Here is a 9,147-nt window from a genome sequence, read left to right as displayed (position 1 = left end):
TACATACCGAGAAACAGCATGGTGGAATTAAAAAGGTAAAACTTTGAACTTTTGCATTTAATGTAGAAGGTAATCTTATATTATTTTCTCGATGCTCGTCCAAGATAAAAATGTTAATAACGCCGATTTTTTTGTGTTTCATTTGCCGTGGCAAAAATTACATGTCTATAATGTTGAAGACATGTTAATATGGTATAAACTTACACCCTTCTTTGTACTAGATTCACACGCTGAGTTTGAGCTTTAACGTATTAGTCACAGGGTAATAGTCCAGATAAACGTTTCACTCTATCTTGACGCACGATTTATACATCGTGTCGACCAATCTTCTTTACTCCCGAATTGCACTGTCAGCTCTACCTTAGATAGAAACAATGTTAAGACAACAGAGTTAACTTCTTATCCATTGTATCCTATTCTTCAGGTATTTGGAGATCAGTTTGATTTCTTTTAAATCCAAGAAACTTATCCACATGTAAAAAACAATCGAAAGATTGTGTCCTGTTATTGGCCATTTCAGAATCTAATGCATTCTGGCGCGTACACCAACACGTCGTGATTAGTTAATAATGTCATAAACGATGGAAATTCAATCAATGACGTGACGTTATTTTCATTTTAGAGTACGAACAATGAAATTACCCATTATTCCTTAGATTTTAAAACGGCCAATTAGATACTTCCTGGCTAATACAACTCGAAAAAAGTTCGAATCCATAGATTGATTTAGATAACATAGTTGAGGTCAATACATAGCTGACTGCCATCTAAAACTATCAAATTTTATTATTTATTCCAGAAGCTTTACAAATTGATAAAGATTGTCCTTGGAGGTGTCGGACTGGTATTGGCATGTTATATAGCTTATTCCATTTCTCAAACAAAGTTAGTACTTATAGCAAGGATATCACGACACCTAAATGACACTTTAATTTAAGATGCGTGTTTGAAGGTCAACAACAATAATCAATAGAACAAAGTAACAGTGTCTTCATAGTTGTTTTTATATAATAACAACTGCTTGAAGGTCTTTAGTGGACTTTTTAGGAAGTGAAAATTGTAATGGGAGTAATCTTCTCGAATGAACTTTGAACGTCCTGTGTTACTTTGTATCTCTGCTTTTCTGACCCAAATACCAATGTGAATCAGAATCGAAACATAACTTTAAATTTTGTCACTAAAAATTGACCGAATGACATATTGCAAAATTTCGTATTTCACTAACAGTCAAAGTAAAAAAACCAGGCTTAGATTTTGTTTTCTTTCTCAAAGTGCAGAATCTGCAGATACATCATTGTTGTTCATACTGCATATTCGAGTTATGGTCTTTCTTATAAAATTTGTGATGGCGTTTAGTTACTTTTGGAATCATGATTTTGAGGACATATATGCCAAAGTACATGCAATTTTTTTCGATGTAAGGCTTCTGTTTTTGTTTGTTTATCCTGACACGTTTCATGGTCTTTCATTTGTAGTGAAATAAAGAAAAATGTAGAACAACAAAGTAATGCAAAAAAGGTGCCAGCCAGCATGGACTTAAATGTCGGCAAGTGCCTGTCTAGTGTTTAATTTCTAGAATGAGTTTTTTTTTCAGAAAATAGTTTCATTCCTATCTGCAACGCTCAGAGCATTTCCGCTTATCAACAGTTTGATTGCAATTTTCTTAACTTTGTGTGTTTGTCTTCCTCACACATTGTTGTCAAACCATGGAATTCTATGTGACTGTCAAATAGTTGCAAAAAAGATTTTGCTAACTTTAAACCCTGTTATTCTACACTGTTCTACATAAGAAAAAATAATGCCTGTACCGTATCAAGAATATGGCATTTTTTCTGTTCGTATGATGTGTTTAAGCTTGATTTTTCCATTCGATGAACGACATTTTTTTTTTTTTAATGTTCCTTTCATTGCAGTCCTATACCATGTTATATTTGGGTTTTACCTCCCTTTTCCATCGTGTAACTAGATGTCTCTATGTTAATACAGAACGCATGATGAAGTATGTCTTTGTTTGTGATAAGACGTGGAAAGATTTGTTTTGATTTGTTTAAGATATAAATGAAGGGAGATTAATTTAAGACTTATAAGTATAAGTCATGTTTATGTTGTTAAATTGTTCCTATAGACTCAACTATAAGACAGTTATTTTTAGTTCTGATTTTCAAGGCTTTTGATTGGCTGTTAACTAATTATGACATCATTGATCGTTTAACATTGTTACTGCCAGGTCTTGTGTCTTATCAAAGTTTATACAGAGTTTATATACAACATTCTATATTTTATTACAACTTATTTACACTATTGACATTATTATCATCATTCGATATTTATACGTTTTCCAAGGATATAACTGTTATCAGATTATTTGCGAAGTGGAATTTATTAAATCATAAACACTCGGACATTGACCTTTCAGTGATCATGGCCGATCGCCGTGCACCTCGTTTCAGACAGAGGTCTAATCAGTGGAACAGTTCCGACCCAGCTAACTGGACTGCTAACAAATTGAAAGTTGAATTGGAAAGTATTAACATTTTTGTTCCTGTTTCTCTGGGAAAAAACATGCTTAAGAAGATTTACATGGATAACATCTCGCGTAGGAACATCGCCCCAGCTGACCAACAGATGACAGGCAACACCTCACAGACATCAGCATCATCAGACATTGCACCAAGTACATCTACTGCTGATGCAAGTTCTAATTTGAACTCAGTTACAATTGCCAGTTCTAATCAAGCTCCCGATCAAAGAGATTTAATCTCGGACAGCGGAAGTAATTCGGCTAGGAGCAGATCCGTGACAGAACCGCGGATGAATTTCCAGAGTGGAACGACCGGATCTACGTCATCCAATATGGCGGCGCCCAGTGCCAATGTCAACAATGAAGTTATGACAGGGATGTTAAATTCAATGCAGTCCATGCAAGGAACGATGCTGGGTTTACAGCAGACAGTTATTAAATTAATTAACATCAATGACAAACCAGTAACCGTTGGCGTTGAGGATAACAACCTCAGCACTGCATACGCAGCCATGGGAAACAACGATCCCGGTCCAAGGCCAAGCACCAGTGCAGGAGCTGAATCTCCATGTAGCCAGGCTTTCCCATTAAATGGTGGGTATCTCTTTCCTATATCAGAATTCGGGGTTCCATCAGAATGTATTCCCCATGTAGACATTGTTTCTGATGCTATAAAGAAACGCATTTGGGAAGGGAAAGATGTTAACTTAGCGGCCCTGTTAATTCCAAAACATGAAGCCGACAAGAACATTATTCAACAACAAGGGTCTATAACAGTCAACTTATCTTACCACGAAGACACTAGGCTTCTCAAATCTTTGACCATTAGTGAATTCATAACTGCCTTTGGAAAATACAAGAGAGTGATGTGTTCGAAATTCACTAATAGGAGAATTGAGTTGGACAGATACGAGGCCAATATTATTGATATATACAATGTATATGGGGCTAAGTTTTATGACTACCATTGTCAATTTTCAGCCAGGGCAGCAGCAGCATTGAGAGACTGCAACATTAAAGTTGATTGGTCCATCAAAGATACCACTATGTTAAGTATGGTTGCAGGGAATGCTAAGGTCAATTCATGCTCTAATTGCGCATCTACCATGCATTTGTCATCATTTTGTCCACAAATTCAAAATACAGTAACAAACAAAGTGGCCAACACAGCTAGTTATTCTAAAAGTTCAACTTTTGCTGTGAAGGATTTGGACCGTTATGGTAGAAAAAGAGTAACTCATAATGAAACTGAAATCTGTAATAACTTTAATGATAGGAGGTGTAATAGGCAACCATGTCAATATGCGCATGTTTGTTCTATTTGCTATTCTAATAACCATGCAGCATTCAGGTGTCCAGGAAAGAAAAATCCAAAACAAAACAACACAGACAATATTAATAAATGACTAGATTTTAACCAGAGAGAAAAAGTTGATACTCCAATTAATGTAAATGAGTTAAAGCAACAGTTACATAATCATCCAGATAAACAATTTGTAAACTATTTATGCCATGGCCGTGCTTTTGGTTTCGATACCTTAATTTCTAATACAGATGTTCCTACTAAAGAATGTCGAAATTTAAGATCAGCTATTACTCAACCAGATATTGTTGATAAACTTATTGAAAGTGAAGTTAATAAAGGGTTTTTAGAAGGGCCATTTGAGGAATTGCATTTTCAGCAATACAGAGTAAGCCCAATAGGTGTTGCAATAGGAAAATATTCAGGAAAGCCAAGACTTATAGTAGACTTATCTTCCCCACATGAAAATATTGTGCATCAAAGTGTTAACGACATGATTGACAAAGATAGTTGCTCTTTATCATATGTGCGCATTGACGATGCAATTCAAATTATACAGAATTTAGGAAGATACACAACCATGTGTAAAACCGATATTTCTGATGCGTTCAAGTTAATGCCAGTATTACCCTCACAGTGGCACATGTTTTGTATTAAATGGCGTACAAAATATTATTTCTATACCAAACTTGCATTTGGCTGTCGATCAAGCCCAAGAATTTTTGATAACTTGTCGCAAGCAGTATGTTGGATAGCAAAGAATAATTTTGGCATAGAATTCATTTTGCACCTTCTTGATGACTTCATAACTTTTGAACATCCACATAAATGTGGACAGAGAAATATGGATTTATTATACTACATTTTTGACACTCTCAAGATTCCAATGGCTAAACATAAAACTTCAGGTCCAGACACAGTTATTGAATATCTTGGAATTATTCTGGATTCAAATTTAATGGAGGCAAGACTGCCAAACGATAAACTTATTCGAATTTCAACTTTCTTGAAAGAGTTTCTGATTAAAAAATCCTGCACAAAACGGGAGGTGTTACAATTACTAGGCCATTTAAATTTTGCATCTAGAGTCGTCATCCCAGGGAGAACATTTGTATCCCATCTGATCTTAGTGTCAACAACAGTTAAGGCGTTACACCACTATATCAAACTAACATGTGAATGCAGGGAAGACATTCGAATGTGGCTCTTTTTTCTTTCAAATTGGAATGGTGTCAGCATGTTTTATAACAAAGAAAATATAACTTCTGATGACTTGTGTTTATATACAGATGCCTCTGGTTCTATCGGTTTTGGTGGCTATTATAAAGGACTGTGGTTTGCTGAATCATGGCCATCAATGTTTTCAAATTTAGTAGTTGATGAGAAAGAAGTATCTATAGCTTTTAGAGAATTGTACCCTATAGTGGTATCAGCCGTTTTGTGGGGACACATGTGGAAAAAGCAACGAATAATTTTTATGTGTGATAATGAGGCTACGGTAGCCATCTTGAAAAAAGGACGTTCCAAATCAGCTCATATAATGCCTTTAGTAAGGAGACTTACATTAATTGCTGCACAACAAAATTTTGTGTTTTTGTCTAAACATGTACCAGGAAAATTTAATTCTAAAGCTGATGCTTTGTCTCGTTTGCAGATAAACAAATTTCGTCGCCTTGCAAAAGAAGCACAGGAGGTTCCGTGCAAAGTTCCTCCTCCTCAACTTGTGTTATGGAGCTCGACACCGTAGTTAGCCAGTTGTGGGAGGCAGCAATATCTACAGGCACAAGAAAAACTTATGAAACTGGTTTTAGATCATACACTTCTTTTTTGTTATTAACTGGTGTTGTTTCTTTAATATTGCCTGGCTGTGTACCAGTCAATGAACAGTTATTATTACTTTTTGTTGCTTATTGTACAAGTAGACTACATATAAGTTATAGTACTATTAAATTGTATTTGTGTGGTATTAGGTTCAAATGTTTAGAACTTAACATTAATTATCCTGATTTAACTAAGTTAAGACGACTCAAAGCTATACTGAATGGAGTAAAGCGTACTTATAAAACCAATCCTAAACCAAGGTACCCTATAACTTTTGATATTTTACAGAAAGTCTGTCTCTGGCTGCGCCAGAACAGTAGTTATGAGAATTTATTATTAGAAACTATGTGTACAGTTGCATTTTTTGGTTTTTTAAGATGTGGTGAATTCACAGTTGATAGTTGTGGAAATTTTGATCCAGCTTTTAATTTATGCATTTCAGATATTACTATTCTAAGCGACAGTATACATCTTAAGCTTAAAATTTCTAAAACAGATCCTTTTAGACAAGGTGTGACTATTAAACTTTTTGAAACAGGTACTGAGATTTGCCCACATAGGATATGCTGTTTGTATATGAATAATCGCTTTCAAAGGAATCCGTCTCCTGAAACTCCATTGTTTGTCGATTTAACTGGGGCTGCTGTCACCAGAGCTAAATTTCTCTCTTTATTCAAACATGCTTTAGATAGTTTAGGTATTGACTCTACCTATTACAGTGGCCATTCTTTTCGTATAGGGGCAGCGACAACTGCCGGTTCAGTTCAGGTTGAAGACCACTTGATAAAAGTTATGGGAAGATGGTCTTCAGATGCTTACTGTAGATATATAAAAATTTCAGAGTCTGACCTGAAAAGAGCTCAAAATTCTTTAGCAAAGAATTGATAAAATTGGCAAATTTGTCAATCATTATATAACTATATATTATTATATGAGATACATTGTACTAGTTTTACAGTATACTATATTGCGGATCGATCTAGGATCACTTCTATGTCTGTCGTCATTTAGGTTTAGGAATAATTAGGACTTATGTAGTGTAGTATGATACATGTATTAACAATGATAAGATTGCATGTATATAAATGTATTGTTTTGATTTATATCTTTGGTTGTTATAACTTTTACTTAATTTTGGGGCACTCAGACCGCATACATTTCATGTATTCAATCTGATTTATGGCCGTATTAATTAATTAATCTGGTAATGGGAATACATAATTCATTAATTCCCCAAAATTCTGTAGTTTTCATTTGTTTCCATGTACAGTACATGTACATTAATATTTGAATGGGCTATTAAATTTGTCTAGCAGTTTTGCTATCTTCATCCACATCAATTTGAAGTAATGCTCTTCCGGCTCTTGTAGCACACTTGTCTTCCGGCTCTTGTAGTTCTGGGTACACCGAGTAGCATCTAACATTGCTTCCGGCTCTTGTAGCTAACTACACCGAGTTGACCGCTACACCGAGTTGAGCATTACTTCCATGTGCATTACTGACATTGTTATTCCGGCTCTTGTAGCCTAAGCTACAGAATTTACAGTGAGTAAACACTTACTCTTATGTTCTAAAAGCTTTCCAATAGCTGCTACACCGAGTTTAATTATGTCAGTAATTTAGAAAATGCTGAGTCTGCCCCAAACCCAAATCAAGTATAAGTTTTTAGTTATTTTGTATTAAGAAGTTATGTAATATAGTATAATCTTTCTGATTAGAGTAATTTTGAGTGATTTATTGTGTATGTAAATATTTTGATATTATGTTTTTTATTAATAGAAATTATTAACTACTTTAGTTTTGTCTAATTATTACATTAGGGAGTGATATAATCGAGAATCAAAATAGTAAGTCGACATCACCTTTCTTATTACTATACTAGTGGTAAGATCCGTCGTCAAATTATCCATACATGTAAATGTAGAAATTGGTATATGAGAAGCTGCACTCCCTTGCAAATATGAGGTATATGTCAATGCATAGGATGATACTAAGCAGAGTCTTTACAGTACTCAGTAACCTGTTATGCCTTATAGTAGAATATATGGCATCATTTTTAAGCTGTGCACATACTTGGTTTATCTTATAGAGTTTTGTCTTAGGTTGTTTCTTGCTTCTAGGCATATGTATATACACTTAGTTTATTGTCAGACTCTACAGAGCTCACAATGAGAAATTACTTGCAGTACACTATGAACACTAAAACATCAGGAACATCTACAACTATACATGTATGCTGATTGATCTCAGAATTACAATACAACACTATTACTATATTTGGTGGGATAAGAATACAGTTGAAGGATCAACATGGTTTTCTATTCTAATTAGTATTTACAAAATAAATTAAGACTTATAAGTATAAGTCATGTTTATGTTGTTAAATTGTTCCTATAGACTCAACTATAAGACAGTTATTTTTAGTTCTGATTTTCAAGGCTTTTGATTGGCTGATAACTAATTATGACATCATTGATTGTTTAACATTGTTACTGCCAGGTCTTGTGTCTTATCAAAGTTTATACAGCCACTACCATCCCCGCCGCTCTTCCATAAATTTTGAATGTTGTTTAGCACATTTAATGTTGCTTTGTTAACATATAACTTCTTGTGAATATTTTTTCATATATTTATCCTTTTAATTTAGTACATTATCATGATTATTGTATGTATTTACACTTGTCGACTATATGCATGTACTTTGGGCAGATTCAGTTAAAATTGTTAAAGCCATATTGGCCGTATTAATTAATTAATCTGGTAATGGGAATACATAATTCATTAATTCCCCAAAATTCTGTAGTTTTCATTTGTTTCCATGTACAGTACATGTACATTAATATTTGAATGGGCTTTTAAATTTGTCTAGCAGTTTTGCTATCTTCATCCACATCAATTTGAAGTAATGCTCTTCCGGCTCTTGTAGCACACTTGTCTTCCGGCTCTTGTAGTTCTGGGTACACCGAGTAGCATCTAACATTGCTTCCGGCTCTTGTAGCTAACTACACCGAGTTGACCGCTACACCGAGTTGAGCATTACTTCCATGTGCATTACTGACATTGTTATTCCGGCTCTTGTAGCCTAAGCTACAGCATTTACAGTGAGTAAACACTTACTCTTATGTTCTAAAAGCTTTCCAATAGCTGCTACACCGAGTTTAATTATGTCAGTAATTTAGAAAATGCTGAGTCTGCCCCAAACCCAAATCAAGTATAAGTTTTTAGTTATTTTGTATTAAGAAGTTATGTAATATAGTATAATCTTTCTGATTAGAGTAATTTTGAGTGATTTATTGTGTATGTAAATATTTTGATATTATGTTTTTTATTAATAGAAATTATTAACTACTTTAGTTATTGGTTAAGGAAACTGGACTACCTGTGAAAGACCACTCATCATTTGCAGGAGAAATGACAATCATAGTCAATTCATAACCGAATCGAATGCACTTGGAGCGTGTGGAAGGTAGCGCTGACATGATATTGACACGGTAGATGAATT

At 34.4% G+C, this 9,147-nt stretch overlaps 1 long non-coding RNA gene across 1 annotated transcript; it reads left to right on the top strand.

Annotated features, from left to right (window-relative positions):
* Nucleotides 1-2,402: 2,402 nt before the first annotated feature.
* Nucleotides 2,403-8,994, top strand: LOC143082633 (uncharacterized). Its single transcript, XR_012980424.1, has 2 exons — nucleotides 2,403-3,115; nucleotides 5,479-8,994. It is a non-coding gene; the product is annotated as an uncharacterized LOC143082633 (long non-coding RNA).
* The last annotated feature ends 153 nt before the right edge of the window (nucleotides 8,995-9,147 follow it).

Source organism: Mytilus galloprovincialis, chromosome 7 (genome assembly GCF_965363235.1).
Source record: "Mytilus galloprovincialis chromosome 7, xbMytGall1.hap1.1, whole genome shotgun sequence".
Taxonomy (NCBI): Eukaryota; Metazoa; Mollusca; class Bivalvia; order Mytilida; family Mytilidae; genus Mytilus; species Mytilus galloprovincialis.
Note: the sequence above shows the minus strand (reverse complement) of the source record. Positions and strands in the feature narration are given on the sequence as shown.